This window comes from Sus scrofa, chromosome 4 (genome assembly GCF_054392235.1).
Source record: "Sus scrofa isolate SSC_HxYL_T2T_F1_AM1 chromosome 4, Sscrofa_HxYL_maternal_Yorkshire_Landrace_v2.0, whole genome shotgun sequence".
NCBI lineage: Eukaryota > Metazoa > Chordata > Mammalia > Artiodactyla > Suidae > Sus > Sus scrofa.
The window spans coordinates 12,038,670-12,057,892 of record NC_139386.1 but is presented as its reverse complement, the minus strand read 5'-3'; the positions used below and the strand labels follow the sequence as shown (position 1 = coordinate 12,057,892).

General features: G+C 42.1%; 1 long non-coding RNA gene across 4 annotated transcripts in view; it reads left to right on the top strand.

The window, feature by feature from the left end:
• The first annotated feature begins 978 nt into the window (after positions 1–978).
• The window catches only part of LOC110260223 (uncharacterized), a 31,637-nt gene continuing 13,392 nt past the window's right edge, over positions 979–19,223 (top strand). Inside the window, exons 1-2 of one of the 4 annotated variants that reach the window (XR_014842972.1) lie at positions 979–1,068; positions 7,669–7,796. This is a non-coding gene — a long non-coding RNA (uncharacterized LOC110260223). Of the gene's footprint in view, positions 1,069–7,545; positions 7,797–8,489; positions 8,605–19,223 lie in introns of those variants that run through there. The other 3 variants (XR_002343087.2, XR_002343086.2, XR_002343085.2) reach the window with 3 other exon arrangements.

Here is a 19,223-nt window from a genome sequence, read left to right as displayed (position 1 = left end):
GCCAAAGAGTTGATGAAGCTGCTGGTGGGAACAGTGAATGGGACTTTTTTTTTTTTTTAAACAAGTATGTGTCCTTTTTTTTTTTTTTTTTTTTTCCAAACAGCGAACGCAATGATAAATAGCTCCAACAGGTATGCCCAGTATGACTGACATGTATCTAGCATCATCACCTTGAGCGATTTTTTTGGTTCTATAACAGCCCAGTAAGATAGACAAGCAAAATTATTGTTGCTACTTTACTGATAAGGAAACTGAGGGTCAGAGGGGTTAAGTGACTTCCATAAGGTCACAAAATGAATACATGACAGTGGTTAGTGGGGGTGAGGAATGCTTCCATTCCACTTAGGGAATTTGCAAATGGTTTTCCTGATTTTAAAGTAAAAGTGTCTAGGTTGTGCTTTTCCATTTTAGAGGAAGGTTTTTTTTTTTTTGTTTGTTTGTTTTTTTTTTTTTTTGCTTTTTAGGGCTGCACTTGTGGCATATGGAGGTTCACAGGCTAGGGGTTGAATCAGAGCTGTAGCTGCTGGCTCCACTACAGCCACAGCAATTCAGGATCCAAGCTGCATCTGTGACCTACACCACAGCTCATGGCAATGCCGGATCCTTCACCCACTGAACGAAGCCAGGGATCGAACCCGCAACCTCATGGTTCCTGGTCGGATTTGTTTCTGCTGTACCACAACGGGAACTCCAGGAAGCATACGTTAATAAGAGAGATTGGTTGGCAAATACATTTGAAATAAAAATACAATTAATTCTTAATATTCCAAATGATGTTGTTAAAACCATTTCCAAATCAACATATTTTAAAATATATTTGTTGATTATTTTCTCTGTGCCAGGTACTGGGATGGTTGACCATGCATTTTCAGGGGAATTGATGAAATGAACTCCTCTCATAAGTGATACTGTGCCATTTCACATCCTCCTTGGGAGCAACTGAAAAAGCTGACCCATTCACTTCCTCTCTTCTCTCAGCTCAAGCCCTGAGTTGTTTCATTAAACGAGTATTCTGCTTTGGCCCTCACCCAGCCAACAGCTGCAAGGTACCAGATTGACATGAAGCAGGTGAGTGAAGTCGGCTTATATATAGCATCATAGAAATCTGTTCCTGTGGACTCCTGGGGACCACTCTGCATCCTCAGGACAGGGTAGTCACCTACACAGTCACCAGTCCCAGGAGGAAGACCTTCTTTCAAGGATGAACAAAGGCAACATGGTTTTCCTTTAGTCATCATCTGCCCTTGTTTAGCAAATAACATCGATCAATAGGAAGACCCAGGGACCTATCGTGAACAGAAGGAAATGAACATGCATTTCACATACACTTTCATAGAACCTCGTGGCCATTCTGAAAGGAAGGAGCATTTATTATTTGCATTTTACTTTGTGGTAGTTGATTAGGATAACTAACTCATGCTGGTTTATCTGGGAATTTCTTAGGTTTCACACTGAAAGTTTCACACCCTCAAAACTCCCTCAGTCTTGGACCAGCTGGAACATCTGGTCACCTGAGGTGGATCTGAGATTCTACGTCTACTGCAAAGAGCATCCCTATAAACTTGGCATTCTCTTGTCTCTCCTCCATGATGTCTCCTGATTGTTCAACCATGTTGTAATTTTGGATCTTATACCCATTTTACTGTTGGGAATGTAGAGACTTAGAGAGATTAATGACTTGCCCAGGGTCTAATGACTAAGTAGTGACAGAGGCAGGTTTGGAATCCAGCTTTCTTGGGCTCCTCTACATAAGTTCGGTTGAAAGGTAAAAATGGACAGGTGTGAATAAGATGCAGGAGCTTATTGAGGGGCTTTACCATTTGTGCTTGGGAGCCCCAGTCCAAATATTTCCAGCCCTTTAAGTTTTTATTCCAAAAGACCTTTATGGCTTCCTGCCCCTGGGCATGATGCAAAGCATAGGGAAGGGTAGAGTGAAGGATGCCAGTAGGAACAGCTGGATCCCAGGGGAGGCTGTAAGGAACCAACAGGGGTCCAGTCATTTTCATCAGGTGGCCAGCAAAGAGCCTGGACCAAGGCCAAGGCCTTGCAAAGGAGGGCCAGGGGACACTGAGCAAGGAGGGACCAGAGAAGCAGGGTTGGACCTCTCTTCATGCAGTAGCCAGTCTGTCAAAGGGAAAGCCTTCCTTCATGTGAGTCTGATTTGACCTGACAGCTCAGACTAGCTGGTAGGAGCTGCACACACTGGGAGTGTCCTCTGTCCTAAGAATGTCCTTCACAAGCATGTCTAATCTTTTTTTTTCTCCCTCCCACTGCATTTAAACATATCATATTTGAAATGGGTTGCTGATGCCCTATATTTATTCATCATCTCATCCAACATTTACTGTATACTCATTGTCTACCAGGGTCTTGTACAGAGTACTGGAAACTGAGAGATCAATAAATCATGGCTTTTTCTCTTAAGGGGTGATGATTCATTGAGAAGAGAGCTTGGAAGAAACTCAGTGCTGCACGTAAGAGCAAAGGGCTTGGGATGGTCTCATGCTTGAGCTTCCATCCTGCTCTGTGACCTTGATTAAGTGACTTAACTTTCTCTGAGCCTCCATCTTTTCATCTGTAAAATAGGGCTAATGCTTGTGTCTTACAATTGCTGTGAGGATCACCTGCAAATATAACGTGTCTAGAGCAAAGTCTAGTGCCTGTTACATAGTAATTACTCAATTCTTGGCAGTTATTTTTCTAGCTTTACCACTTACCAGCTCTTGTAGGCTAGTTAATTTCTCTATCCTTCAATTTCCACTCTGTAAAATTGGTATTGTGGCAGTAACTATCTTATAAGTATGTTGTGATAATTAAATCAGGTGACACACGCAAAGCACATAGAACAATGCCTGGCATACAATATAAATGGAATGTATAGTAGTGATGATTACATACTAATCGTCATAAATGCATCAATAGATGTGGACAAAAACTCTGGTTTTTAGGAAGGAATTCTAGGAAAATGGGTGGGAAGGCATTTTAAGGAAAGAAGTAGCATGTTTAAGACCTGAGGGGGTGTGTGGAGGCACAGCATTCTAAAGAACTAGCTCAAACTGGGAGGTCAGGGTCAGACAGTGGGCAGAGGGCAGCCTGGCTCTAGAATGAACCAGAACCTAGGTTCTGCCAGTTATTAGCTAGTGACTTTGGGAAAGTCACTTAACTAGTCCAAACTTTAGACTCCTCACCAGTAACAGATAGCTCATGGTTTCTGCTTTTTAATGTTAGTTTCAGGATGAAGTGACATAACTTCTGTAATTGCTCAGCCTGTGCCTAGCACAAAGCAGGCCCTTAATAAGAAGCAGCTTCTTATTATGATTTTTTTTTTTCACTAGAGAAGATGACAAAGGGCGTGAGGGGACCAACAGAGGGAGACCACACTGTGGAAGTAAATTGTGATCAGGTTGGAGGGAACAATCTAAAAAAATGGAGACCTTTTTCTTGGAAGCCGTGGGAGAACACAATAGTCACAGCTTTCACAAGCTCTGTCTCTTTTTAAAAATTAGTATTATAAATCAAAGTGCAGTTGATTTAAAATACTACATTAGCTTCCAGGGTACAACAGAGTAATTCAAGACTGTTATAGATGACACACCATGCAAAGGTATTCTGATATTGTTGACTATATGCCTTGTGTTGCGGATGACATCCTTGTGACTTATTTACCTGACAGCTGGTACTTTGTAACCCTTAGGCTCTTTCTTAAGGCTGCAGTGGCTCCATTTCTCCCCAAGCCCAGCTTCTGAGCTCACCTCCCCTGATTTTGTCAGAGTCTAAATTTACCCTCATTGTAATTATTCTCACTGTGTCTCATCAGCTTGTGAGCAGAAGAACTCGTGGAGGCCAAAACTGGGAGGAGGGAGGGATGAAGGAAAGAAAAGAAGGGAAGAAAGAAAACTTCAGGGAATAGGGCTGCTCAGTGTCGACTGCAAGTTGCGGGCATTGGCCAGTCCCCCTGAAATAACTCCTAAGGGCAGAGTTGGCTCATGTGTCTTTGAACATTAAAATTAGAGTGAACCAAGATTAAATGCTCCCGAGAAACTGACCAGCCTAACATTTTTCTCCTCCCTCTCTCTTTTTATAACTATGACCACAGTAGTAATTCAATTGGAAACATATTCCGTCCCTGATTGCTCCAACACTGGCACTAGATCATTCCCAGGGCTTGATATTTTTATTAAATGCACACGGCCGTTATTTTCTGCTGGGGCTAAAAATACATCTGACGGAGCAGCAAAGACTCAGTTGGGGCCTCCTCCCTGTTCTCTTGGAGGCCAGGACCAGGCAGGACAAACAGATTGATGGGCCTCCCAATTAATTTAGGCAGCACCTCGATTCCAAGGAAAACTGCCCCAGATACTAATATAAGTGTAAAAATAAAGATGGAGCTCCAGCCTGAAAGGATGAATGATGGGAGCCTACATTCCTACCCTCATTTACGACCTATCTTTCTTCACTTCCAGCTACCTCCTATCACCCTTTTAAGCTGCTGCATGGACTTTCAAGCTCCCTAGTCTTTGGGCATGCTGTCCTCTCGCCGGGAAGGCTGTTCCTCCCCCTCCCTCTGTGGATTTGTGATAGTCCCTTATTTCTAGCTCCAGTGTCCTCATAGTTTCTGAGCCCATGGTCTGAGTGAGGTGTTCCTTGCCTGATTCCTCTGCTCCTTCTACTTACTCCTGCCAAAACTCATCTTCTGCACTATAATCACTGGCTTTAAGTCCATGCGTCCATTAGACCTTGAGGTTCTTGAGAGCAGGGTTGGGTCATTTTTTTTATGCTTTAAAAAATTTTTTTATTCTTTTGTTCTGCTGCACCCATGGCATAGGGAAGTTCCCGGGCCAGGGATCAAATCCGAGCTGGAACTGTAACCCACGCCACAGCTGTGGCAATGCCGGATCCTTAACCCACTGTGCTGGGTCAAGGATTGAACTGGCACCTCCACAGAGACAAGCCGAGATCATTAACCCCCTGTACCATAGCAGGAGCTCCAGGGATTGTGTTTTAAGGACTAGCATCCACCTGGTGCCTAGCCCACTGCTGTTCCCAACAGGGCTGGGGTAGCGTGAGGCAAGTGAGGCACCGAGGACACACAATTAAGGAAGTGCTGCTTTCAGATGCTGACACTGAACTTGAATGATTCTGACATTGAGGGCCCCATTTTTTAACGTTTACATACAAGTCTCCTAGCTTGTCTCACCCTAGTCCCCACCCTTGGGCACAGAGTAGTTGATAAAAATGATTTTGGGGTGAAGGTGAGTCAGTTGCCTTTTCCTTTTGGAAGAGCTGTCCTCTGTTGGCTTTTATGACAGCGCACCCTTCTGGTTTTCCTTCCACCAAGATCCTTCTCTGCTTCTTCCTTGAATTCTTCTTCCATCTGCTCCTGAAATGTTGCTAATGAGATGCCACCCCTCCATGCTCTCACAATATTATCAGTGTTCTACCCATCTGTTCATTCAGTCACTCATTCACTTACTTTGACACTAGTGGTGAACTTACCTGGTGCCGGGCACTGTTGTAGGTATTTCAGAAGGAAAGACAGAGAATGACCCTGCCTTCATGGAACTTATATGCTAATGGCACATGCAGACATTAGAATAAAGCATGCATAATAAAATGTTAGTTTTTATATTGTTCTATAGTTATTGAGAGTAAAGCCTTTGCTTTATTCATTCCAGCCTTCCCCAATGCCTAGCAACCAATCACAGTGCACAGTACAGGGATAAATGCGTGATCACTTGAATGAATCAATGAATGGAGACCCTGTTCAAGCACAAATCTTCGATAAAGAGCGTCCCTAAATTTCTCAGGCAAACTCTAATTGATTAATTGGTTATTTCTTATTAGTTAATTTGTTAGTTCATTCATGCATTCAATAATTATTTATTGAGTGCCTCCTCTGTGCCTGGAAATGCTTTCAGAAGTCCCTGGGCCAGGGATCCAACCAGTGCCATAGCACTGACAACATTGGATCTTCACTGAGCTACCAGGGCACGCCCATGTGCCTGGAAGGGTTTGAAGACCTTAAATATATCTGTCATGCTGCCTACCACAGTTTTTTTCAATTATTTATTTATTTGCCTGTCTCTGACCCTCCTCAAGGACAAAGTCCTTGCCTATGAATCCTCTGACCTAGCACAGAACCTGGCATCTCATAGGTGTTCAGTAAAAGTTACATGAATGAGAAATAGATGCTCCATCATTTACAAAGGTGTGAAGTAACCACACCATACCAAGGAGGGTGGGTGGCCTGTACTTCTCTGAAAATTCCTGGGTTAATGGTTTATTTATCTTAAAGAATAATAACATGCAGAAAATACCTCGGTTTGGAAGGAATCTTCATCCTCACTCCTAATTCCTTCTCACAACTTTCCCTCTTCTGTGATTTTAGAACTTCATTTTTTTCCCCCTTGGAATGACAATGATTTTAGAGGACAACTTTGCAAAAGGGAGATTCTAAGCAGCTCTCTTGGTCTACAATGCCTGCAGTGTGATAGCTCAGTGAGAACTTCTCTCTGATATCAAAGAAAGTCATTTTTAAATGGTCTATTGCAAAACTTTTGACAAGATTCTGTACCTACTCCATGGATGAGACTTAGGCTCCAGGTGTAGAGTTGTCCCTAACTCAGTGCTACCTTGCAAAAACCACTCTTCTTTTACCAATGTAGCTTTACTTTCTAGAAAAAGAGATGATACTAGTTAACTGCACCAAGTCCTTTACAACTGTGATCCTTAGAGGAATCCACGTGGCTTTTCCTCCACTCAGGGGACTGGTTCGTGAGAATCCTTCTTTTGCCTTATAAGCGCTTAATGGACATGAAATAATGCTCTTTGGAGGAAATCTTTCTTGCTGTTCCAAGATGGTCCATTCACAGGCATTTATTGAGCATTTACTTTGTACCAAGATCTGCTATAAGTGGATGTTATTGCAGAGACTGTGTTTCTACCCAACAAAGCTGTTGAAGTGTTTCAGTTATTTCACCAATTCCTGAGTATATGTTCTGATGTAGTTGGTGTCAAGTGGAAGTGAAAGAAAAGTCAGGGCAGTGAGCTTGAATTAGGGGATCGCAGTCTCATTCAGAATCAAACACCATAGGAGGAGCTCAATGAAAGCTCCAAAGAGGCTCCATGATGTAAAGTCTCATTCTGAAGGGCATCCCACATCCATTATTTAGGAATTGAGAGGGAAGAAATCTCTGAGCACTTGATTAATTGGGAGAAGGGTTTATGAACAAGGTAGAACTTGAACTGGATTTTGCAGGATGGGTGAACAGGGCTGGTGAGGAGAGAAAAATCTCTGAAATGAGCAGGGTTTGAGATGTCTTCCTGTTCAGCCTCCACTCTGTGCCCCTGTTGATTTGTTCATCAAACCCGTGATCAGAAGGACAGAGCTCCTCTGAGTTCTTGGGTAGTTCGGAATTTGGGATCTGGGTCCAGTATCTGGGACTGGCTGGAGGCCAAGCTCGATGTCTTATAGCCATAGTGATGTGGTCGTATGTATGACATCCATCAAGGTCCTGTGTGGGCAGGTGCCTACATGACCTCTTTGCCCCTTCTGACTGAGCTTTACTGAAGGGGAGTCTCTCACAGGAGGGGAAGAGAAACAGCTTTTCTCTCTGTGAGACCAGGAAGAGACGTAACATTCACTGCCCTTTTCTACCTCACTCTTAGGCTTATTTCTGCTTTTTGAGTCTTGGTTACTCAAAGGATGTGGAAGATCCTGCCAGAAACCCTTGCAACAGAGAAGGAATAAACTCTGCCTGCTCACTGGGAAGATGATTAACTGGGAGGTCTTGAAGGTAAGATATCTTGGCTTCTTTTACTAGAGTCAGCAATACACTTTTTTAGAGTGTATAAAAAAGCCTTATTCTAAAGTAATGTGTGTGTGTCTGTGTGAGTACATTGTGGTTGAAGTGTTTGTGTGGGTATGTGTGTTGGGGGGGAGGTCATATGTGTTCTGGTGGCCATTAGTTATTTTCTCCTACAACTGATTGAAAAGGGAGATATTCAAAATGGTAAGCCTCTAGTAAGAGTGACTTACCCATTTTTTTAAACTTCTGCTGGTAAGATATTTTTTAATTGTGGCAAAAAGTAAAGAACATAAAAGCTACCATTTTAGTGACTTTAAGTGTACAGTTCAGTGGCATTAAGTACATTCACATGGTTGTGTGACCATCTCTAGAACTTTTTTTCATCTTCACCAAACTCAGACTCCGTGCTGTTGAGCAATAACTCCCTATTTCTCTCTACCTCCAGCCAGGGATGACTCTTCTGCTTTCTGTCTCTGTGATTTGAATGCTTCAGGCACCTCAGATAAGTGGATTCATATAGTATTTGCCCTTTTGTGACTGGTTTATTTCACTTCGCATGATGTTTGCAATGTTCATCCGTGCTGTGGCATGTGTTAGAACTTCCTTCCTTTTTAAGGCTGAGTAAATATTCCATATTTATTTATCCATCTATATGTTGACAAACGCTTGGGTTTCTTTCAGCTTTTGGTTATCAGAAATAATGCTGCCATGAACATGAGTGCTCCAATATCTGTTCAAGTCCTTGTTTTTACTTCTTTTGGGTATACACCCAGAAGTGGAATTGCTGGATTCTAAGGTAATTTTATTTACAATTTTTTGAGGAATCACCATACTGCTTTTCAAAGCAGCTGTAGCGTTTTACATTCCCATCAGCAATGCAAAGTATTCTAATTCCTCCACATTCTGTCCAGTATTTATTATTTTATATTTTTGTCCTTATTTTTATTTTTTTGTAATATCCAAGCTAATGGTATAAAGTGATATCTCGTTGTGCTTTCGATTTCTATTTCTCTAATGACAAGTGATTTGAGTACCATTTCATGTACTTACTTCCTTTATTTCCTGTTTCTATTCTACCCTTGATTTAAAACTAAACTCTTCTTTTGAACCACTAAACTATTTGTACAGAAAAACAATTTATTTAAATTTGATGTTATTCAGTGCAACTCCAAAGGCGCTTATGCAACACTTCCTCTGTGTAAGATATGACGTTCTACTTTTGGCTGGGACTTGTGGCTGCTTTTTTGGGACAATAATATAATTGAGAAGACCCATAGATACCTAAAAGCAAGTCACAAGAACTGCACAACCAAAGAAGGTCAAATAACCGTATAAGTGCACAGATTATTATTGGAGTATGTAGGTCAACTCTGAGAAGACTCTTTACTTGATTGATTGAGTCAATCATTTGATTATTTGGTAAATAGTTGTCAAGTATCCAATTTGTTTCAGAGAGTATGCCAGGCATAGGAAATGGAGAAATGAACACTCTCTAGTCTAACTCTGCTCCTTTACAATGGCCAACTTTCTCTTTGGCTCTGTGTCATCACCAGAGAGCTGAAGACCCCTGGAAATGGCCCCCTGTTCTGCCATTCCACTTTACCTCCGTCCAATACCTTTCTACCACATTCTAATTCATATTTCACTTTCCTGCAGTTCTTCATCACCCAGGCCTAGGAAATCTAGTCTCAGTCTTTTACCTCTGGATTTATACTCTTTCTTTGGAACTAGCACTGATTGTGTCCCTCTCATCGTGGTCTTGCTGTGGTGGCCCTCCTTGGCTCTGATTTGCATTCTCCCACTTACCCTTTGTATAGTGTCTGCTGCGGGTAACCACATGGTCTTTTCCAGCATCCAAGGAATGGGAACTTCCTCAAAACTGGGTGCCTCTTGTCCTCCAGAAAAGATAATTTGGCCATTCCTGCCTCTAAGTGGATCACAGCTTGTTGTAAAAGTGATAAGTTAACATATCAGCACACAGTGCAACATGAAAGTACTGGCCTCGAAGGATATTTGAAGAACAACTTATGAACATAGAGGCCAGTTCTGGAAGCTCTTACCAAGAAGACTTTTAAGCTGAGTTTTAGTGGTAGAAGATTCACTTTAAGCTAGTTGTAGTATTTAGTACTAATGACAGGCTATTGGAACATTTATAGCATGGCATTTTCTGCATAAAATAATTTATAACTTTTATGGGAAGTTGCAAAGTCATACCTTCTGACCCGACATACCTTCTGACTCCAATCTAAGACCAACTCATTGAGTATTATTTTGGGTTAGTGTTCAATGACTTCTGTTTATAGGGATTAAGGGGGATGAGCCTATGATCTATATTTAGGCATGTGCTCTGCAACATAGGTTGCAGAGCCTTGGGTATCAGCTGGGGAGTGTTAATGTCAGGATGAGTTCCTCTGATGATGTGGTACATAGCTTGGAAATTTCTGATACCAGAATATCAAAGCATTCTGTACTGTTTCCACACTAGTTCTGGTTGGTTGATTAGAAGGTGCAAGGAAAACATTGTGAGCCAAAAAGCACCACTTCAAACATTTGCATGTGGGTTGCTGTATAAGATTTCCTATATTTAATGCAAAAATTGAAGGAAGCCATTAGAATATGTATCTGACTCATTTGGAAAGTGAATGCTGTAGATTTGCCACATGCCAGTAAACACCTATGCATTCCTGTATCTCTTCAAGTAGATGCTTCAGTACTTGCTCTATTTAGTTGGCACACTTTAATAGGGGTGGAAAAAGCCATTTCATGGATGTGAGTGGTCACCATCCTGAAAATAAGACAATCTGCATCCCAGGTCCTGCCTCACTGGCTGGTAGTTGTGTGACCTTAGACAAGCCCCTACAAGTGGACACTGTGAATGACTGCACATTACTATTTTCTAACTTTGTCCCCAGAAAATGGAAGGTGAGTTAGGAAAGCACGAAGCAGGCTAGATACAAGCAAGCTGTTGATATCACAAAAATTACACCCTTATAGTATATAATTATGAGGACTCAAATATGACAAAATAATCATGAAAGGAAAAAAATTAACCTTATTTGTGACCATCCTTCAACACATGCTCCAAAATCTCATGAGAAGACTGAAGAAATTAGTGTCTTTAAAGCTGGTTCATTCATTCACAATCTTAACAAGGATAAAATGTTAATTGTGATTTCAAGTCTAATGTTAATAGATAATATGTTTTGACTATTTACTGTGGGTCAGGTACTTAGTAAACAGTTGACATTCACCATCTGATTTAATCCTTTCCGCCAACCTTATGAGGCAGATACTATTCTTATCCCCATTTTGCAATAGAGGAAATTGAGACTTGGTGAGGTTAAATCCCTTACCCCAAATCTCACGGCTGTTAGGCAGCAGATTTTCTCTGTCTGATGTCATAGTTGCTGCTCTTTGGCATTGTCTGCTCAATTCATTGCATGAACGGAAGGCTGAAGCACTGGTTTGTACCTATGTTCCCAAGGACTTCTGATTTGAGAAGGGTCTTTTTATTCAATATCTAACCAACGAATGTTTCCCCCTTTGTGATCCACGATGAGACATTGTTCTTCCTAAAAAATAGCCTTGATCTATCGCTCTTTATGTCAAAGCTTCTTTCTGTGGTTTACTTTTACCTTTAGGATAAAATTCTAGCTCCATAATGTGGAACTTTGTGTCCTTCTAAGACTTTTCCCAAAGCATCTTTCCAGAGTGAATTCTGTGTCCCAACCCAAACTCCCCATTCAGGGCAGATGGCTTTGGTCATTGCCCTTGAAACACTCCTCTTCTCCTGCCACCTTACTTACTTAAGAAAGTTCCTTCTTATCGTCCCTATATATCTAGAATATGTCCATTTGAGGGTGCCCATTTGCAAGGTTCCTCTCAATTCCCAGTCCTTTGTGTAGCCCCATCTTTGTGTGTCAAGACATCCATTCCAATGCTGTCCATGGAGTCTTTCACTTATACACTTATTTTCTCAACATGCTCTGAACATGTACTATGTGCTTTTATGCTAAGGGTGTCCTGGTAAACCAGTTTATATGTGTGTGTGTGTGTGTGTGTGTGTGTGTATAATATATGTGATATATACATATATATGATTAATTTTTGTGAAGGTACAGCAACCTTCTTGATAGCAGATCACTTTTTTCATCTTCTAGAACCAGACATTTGTACCTTTAACACTGGCACATAGTAATTTTTCAGTAAGTGTTTTTTGAATAAATTTCAGAATCACATTTTTTTCCTACCTTATTCATTTATAACATACTTGGGGGATCCAAAACCTGCATAAATCATTGGAAAGAAATTTATGCCAACAAAATATCATTTGGGGGGAATTTACCAGGGTTTCCAAAGGTGCGTTTTGGTTCAATATATTCAGCACATTATATACAGAGAACCCAAAAATAAGTTGTGTGAATGTAATGGTGAGAAGCTATTTTTGACACCCTTTTCTTCCCTAAAGATGAAAAGAGTAGAAGCTAGGAAAGTTGGTACTGCCATTTCTTTTGTTTTTCCACGGAAAATGTGCAAGATGTTTCCAGGTCAAAGGTCCAGGTGGATTTTTTTGGAGCTTCAGAGAAAGAACTTTGCAGGAGTGTCAGCCTCAAAGTTGACTTGAAGTATTCTTGAGTTTAACTCAACTCAACTGTTTGGGTAGGTGTTGTTGCCTTACACATGGGATTTATAGCTTATATACTGATAGGAAATATACTCTGTTAATGGTTTTACCCTTAAGGAGATGGTCAAGTTGGAGATGTCTAAAATTTCATCTCCTGAGTAGCACTTCTGGGAGACATTAACAGAAGCACCCCCCACCACAGACACACACACACACACACACACACACACACACACACACACACACACACAGAGTGTTCCATGGATGGGTGTGTTGGGAAATACATCTTGACTAAATACTTAGTAAATATTACATCCTTGGATATAGACTAAGCACAAATGCCTGTGAAAGTCTCTGAGAAGTCCATGTGTAAGGACTAGCTGACTTTGTTGCTCAAAATTATTGGGAAACCTTTACAATATCATCCTCCACTCCCCTCATATTTGAGTCTGATTTCTCCCCAAAGCTCCACTTTTTCATCCATTCAGTTGGCATGCCTGCATTCCCTGACACTGGGCTAGACACTGAGGTGTAGGTCACAGCCTGTCTCCAGCAGCTTGTGGTCTTTGGGTGGTGGGATGGAGGGATAGCTAAGTAATGATGGCTGTGCAGGACCAGAACGACAGCTGTAAGGGAGGTACTCACCAGCGGCTATCAAGCAGCAACTCTTTGTAGGATATTCAGGGAGAAGTACCTCTGCACCAAACTCTTCAGAATTGGGAATGGACCAGGCCAATGGGCCAGTAAAGGAGATCCAGGAAGCACAAATCATGGGTGAGACACCAAGTCAAAATAAGGGAGAAGTTGGCTTGATTAGGAGACAGGGTTTGCACTGGGTACTAGAGAGAGGGAGATGGCATGAGAGAAGCAAGGTTATGGCATGAAAAACCTTATTGCTAATCAGGTTTTGCTTCTTATTTTCCAGAACAGAATTCTGAGAGTGGGGCTGGTGGTCCTCATTTGACTCTTCATTTCTTCTTCCTAACAGCAGGGAGGCACGTTGGGATGAGTCAGAATATGCGAAACCAGTTTCCAGAGTTGTAGGTGTTGGTCAGAATAGGAGGCGGCTCTAGATGCCTCTGGAAACTCCCCTAAGAATGAGGAGTACTTTTTTTTTAATCATTTATTTATGTGTATATATATATATATATTTTTTTTTTCTACTGTACAGCATGGTAACCCAGTTACACTTACAGGTATACACTGTTTTGGCAACATCCATAGAATTTCCCCTCTGGTGGAAAATACAGATAAGACTGTTACAATGTTATCCCTTGATAAGGAGAATGTGTGATGGCTAGAATTCTCTCCAGGGCTAAGTGAGATGAGGACTAATCTTCTCTTTATTTTTGCTCTGCTTGTCTGTAGGATACCCAGGCTTTGGGGCTGGTTCCAATCAGTTTATTGATCCATCTCACAAATATTGATTGAACACCAAGTTGTGTGATGGTTATTGTGCTAGGGGCTGGGTACTCTTGGCTGAATAAGAGCTTATGGTCACAGGGTAATACAGGTATGCAGTCCATTCAGCAGACATGTACTGGGTGCCTGAAGTGTGTTTGGTTCTTGGCAAACATAGACTAGAATGAGAAAAAATGATAACTGATGCACTTATTCAAGTTCTGACCTTACTAATCCATGGCACCAAAGACTTGGAAGCTTCATAGAAGAGATGACATTTAAATAGGATTTGAAGAGAACAGTCAAGATGAAGGCTGAGATGAAAGCTATTACAGGCAGATAGAACAGCATTCCCCAATGTCCAGGGGTATAAGAACACGGTGTGGTGAGGGACTTGTAAATTGCTGTGATGGCCTCTGGTGGCTGGAAATAAGATGTAGAGGCCTGAGAGAGCCTTGTAGACCAATCTGGAGAGCTTGTGAGCCACTGAAAGATTGTGGCAAGAGAATGGCTGCTCCAGTTGCTCATCTGTAACACAGAGCCAACAGTGCCAACATTTAAATAATTTGTTAAGAGCATCAGTAATGAAAATAATAGCAAATATTGATCAAAGATGGCCTATATACCAGGTACTGCTGTCAACATTGTACATGTTTTATCTCATTTCAATGTCACAATAATCCTACGAAGCAAGAGGTGTTATTGTCCCCAGGTTATAATGTGGAAACAGAGGCACAGAGAGGTCAAGCAGCCCAGCGTCAGACAGCAATTGAATAGAAGAGTCAGGATTCAAATCCAGGTGCTCTGAATCCAGAATCCAGCCCTCTTTTAGAATTTATTAGATTTTAAACTTAAAAAAATTGAATAGTGAAATACATGCAAGAAGTGAACAAATCATAAACATAACAGCTCTGTACATTATCATAGGGGTGAGCCGACTCCACCTGCAATAAGTGAACAGATCATAAGCACACAGCTCTGTACATTATCATGGGGTCAGCCGACTCCAGCCTGCAGGCTCTTTCCGGGCTCCCACCTGTTGTGGTGAAAACGGTTTTATTAGAATGCAGTAACACTCATCATTTATGAATTGCTGACGGCTGCTTTTGTGTTGCAAAGGCAGGGTTGAGTAGTGGAGACAGAGATGTATGGCCCCCAAAGCCTGAAATATTTCCTATCTAGCCCTTTACAAAAGATATTTGCCAATCCCTGTGTTATCACCTTATGAGTAGAACTACCATCTAGGTCAAGAAACAGAACAAACTAGCGCCTAGAAGTCCCCCACGGGTTACTCCCAAACATTATTTCTTCCCCCTAATGATAACCTTCCACTCTAACTTCTAACCTTGTGGATTTGTGTTGCCTGTATGGATGCCATCATACAGTGTGTAAGCTCTGCCTGCTCAGCCGCTTTGTATGCAGAAGTGCTTAGTAAGACCACAAGAACAAAAGAAAAATAAAGACAAAACGGCAGGTCATTCTCATTTTCTCTGGCCACACAGTAGATGCGCACCCGGGAGAGGAGGCATGCTGGCCCCTGTCTTGCTCCTTCTAGGATGAGGACACTCGGGGTCCACCACAGTTTTGTTCCCACTTGAATTACGGTCCTCTGTGACTACCTGTGTGTGTTTCCTATTGCTGTCGTAATAAACATCCGTAGACTTGCTGCCTTAAACAACACGATTTGTTCGCTTTCTGTTCTGGAGGTCAGAGGTCCGAAATGGGTCCAACTGGGTAAAATCAGCGTGTCCATAAAAGGGTGTTTCGGGAGGCTCTTTGATCCTCATTCTACACGCTCCTCCCAGATGGGACTCTACTTTCAGGACCTCAGTTACTGTCACTAGACGGACGACTCCCAAATCTCTACCTCTGGCCCGCTCCCTCTTCTGAGTTTTCAGCTCGCATCTTCACGTTCTCACTGCCTATCAGAAATATCCTCTTGAATATCCCCCCACACCCTGAGTCCACCTCTCCTGTCTTGCCCTGGCGACCCCTCCATGTGTTACCTAATTGCTGAAAGCTAACTTTCTAAAAAATATGTCTTGATTTTTAACTCTCACTTGATCACCAAATTCAGTCATTTATCTCACTCTGTCCATTCTGTATCCTCAGTTTTTTCTCAGTGTATCCACTTCTCTCCTTTATTTATTTATTTTTTATTTTTTTGTCTTTTGTCTTTTTATTTTAGGGCCGCACCCATGTCATATGGAGGTTCCCAGGCTAGGGGTCAAATTGGAGTTGTAGCTGCTGGCCTACGCCACAGCGGTGCCAGATCCGAGCTGCGTCTGCAACCCACACCACAGCTCACGGCAACGCTGGGTCCTTAACCCGCTGAGCGAGGCCAGGGATAGAACCAGCCTCCTCATAGTTGCTAGTCAGGTTCATTAACCACTGAGCCACGACGGGAACTCCTATTTCTCCCCATTTTCACTGCCATTGCTGTAGGTCAGTCTAACTTTTGCTTACAGTACCTCGATCCTAGTTATCAGCTTGTCCTTCCACGCAGGAGCCAAAAGCGTCCTTCTAAAGCAAAATCTGGTCCTCTGTTTTTCTCAACAGAGAGTTAACTCTTTCAAGACCAGCCTAGGGCCTTGTTTCCTATGGTGCTCCTGAAACCTAACGGAAAGCCTCTAACAGGACTCTCTCAATAAACACATTTGATTAAATTCAACTCTTACCTCTCCTTCTGTTGTATTTCTTTTAATTTTTTTATTTTTTATGGCCACATCCATGACATATAGGAGTTCCCAGGTCTGGGATCGAATCTGAGCCACAGCTGAGAACTGTGCCACATCTGTGGCAATGCCAGAGCCTTTAACCCCCAGGGCCCAGCTGGGGATCAAACCCGTGCCTCTGAAGTGACCTGAGCCACTGCAGTCAGTTTGTTAACCCACTGTGCTATAATGAGAACTCCTTGCAGGCTCTTCTTTTGCATCCTACCTCTCCAGGGTTTCTCTAATCCTAACATCCTCTATTCTGATGTGGAATTCCCTTCTCTCTCTCATCTTTACAATTTGAGAGCATCATCTTTCTAAGAGAGCAGCCCTCTGCCTTAATCACAGTGCCTAGCCCATAGCAGATTTCTAATACAAGTTTGATGAATAAAAACCTTACATGAATACCTAAGGGGAGCCACGAGGATGTCAGAGAACATTTTGCAGAGTTTGCAAACATCCCACAGCCTATTTGTAGTTTCCAATTGAATTTTATGTGGTGGGAAATGTATTCATTTGGGCTGATTTGGGCCAGAAGGGATTTGGCAAGTTAATCCGGTCCATTCCCCTGACTCCAGGCAACATTTCCCAAAGTCCTCTAAGCTGCTCTAGGGAGCCAGTGAATTTGGGCAATGATTTATCTTCTACTAGAGACTGAGATTCTAAAGATGAAACGACTCAACAGTAGAACGAACTCTTTAATTTTTATAGTAGTTTTAAGTCTTACCTTAGTCTTTCCAAACCCAGGAATCCCGGGGCCATTTCGTCCCACTAATATCTGTTAACATCCTATAGATCCAATGTGCCAATTAATCTAATTTGGAAAATATTAGCCTAAGCAAACCTTTACTTTTTGTGTAATACAACTTTTACAAGGTGAAGATAATTTATTGCAATGAATATTCTCCCTGCTGTAAGAGTCGATCATATTTAGAGGAACCTTAAAATGACATATTTTTTTTAACCTGCCAGAGCAGAAGCAGGTTTTAACGTTTCCTTTGTCAAAGTAAGCCTTTGCCTTTCAATGGGGGGAGAAAGAAAGTGGAGGTAATTATACAGTGATGGGAACTGTTCTTTATTCTCTCATCGAGTGCCAGTGTCAGTCTTCTCAAACAAAGGTGCTATTGAACTTGTGAATCATACAATTGGTTTTTTCCAATTTCTGGGCATCACCTGGGCTCAGTAGGAAAGGGTCCCTGGTACAGAGGAAAGCATTTGTAGCCAGAGGTCTATTATTGCGCCTTCAAGCACTTCATGTAGTTATTCTGCACTTGTTTATTCCCTTCTGCTTAGTGTAGACAATATCTGGATCTACGAAACCCATTTGTGGCCTCCGTGAGTGAGTGAAAGTGGAATCAATACATATGCCATTTTTGCCCTCCACTATTAGGACAATCATTTGGCACCATGCCCCATGCTTTGGGCTTGCACTGTCTCGATAAGTCTTCACAGTTACCTGGGAGATGGTTTGCACAACCAGATCATAATTCGGGAAAATGAGGCTAAGGGACTTGGTCGCATGCTGCTGTCATCAGAGGACAGTGTCATAGTTCTAACACGGGGCATATCCACTCCGTGGCTCATTGCTCTCACCATTGGACAGGGTGATGTCATCGGTAGAATGTTTGAAGGTTGAACTTTTGCTCAGGGTCAAGGGCAAGCTGGTCTGGAACAAACAGCCACCACGTCCTTTGTGTATGTGTGTTTTAGGAGCTATCACTCAGCTGCAGCAGCAGGAGAGGAACTTTTCCATCCTATCTTAGGCCTCATGCAAATTCCCTCCTAGCAATATAGCTTTGTGGAGAATTACATTTCCTGCTGCAGTGATTAGATAGGCGGGCTCATTTAAGTCCTATCAGCCAGAACTTAGCCCTGTACTTTGCTCGTAAGTTTATGAATAAGCTCTTCATGCCAGCTTTCTTCTCTCTCTCTCTCTCTCTCTCTCTCTCTCTCTCTCTCTCCTTTTGGTAGGGGGATAATAATTCAGACTCTTTGTTTCCCATTTACTTCCATCAACATCATTTCCGTTGGGATGTGCCTATTGTCTTGTTTGCCAGGCAGGTGGTTTTATCTGCATTTGTGGGTGGCAGAACTGACGACCAGAGGCACCTAAGAGCATGGTTGAAAGTCACATGGTTTAGCATTTTATAAACACCTCATCCTAGTGCTTACTAAACGATATGGTATCCCTTTTTTGTTTGTTTTTGTTTGGTTTGAGGGGCCATGCCCATGCAATATGGAAGTTCCCAGGCCAGGGATCAAATCTGAGCCACAGCTGCAACCTATGTCATAGCTGCAGCAACACTGGATCCTTACTTAACCCACTGCACTGGCCTGGGGATAGAATCCATGCTACCCCAGAGACAACGATGGCGCTCTTGTTTATCTGTCTCTTTTTCCCATGGTAAAAATAGTGAGAGTATCTTGAAGGTAGAAATTATGTCTTTCAGCTGAGTTTTCCTAAGATGTAAGAGTCCAGAACATATAAATACGTAATACGTTTCAGAGACGGACCCTCAAATGGAATCTGGGATTCCAGGTACTCTCGAATTTTCACCTCTTCAGACTTTGATATCTAAATGCCAACCTGACATCTCCACGAGGATGCCGGAGGCATCATAACAGTAACATGACCACAGCAGAACTCTTGATTTTCTTTTGCAAACCTACTTTTCC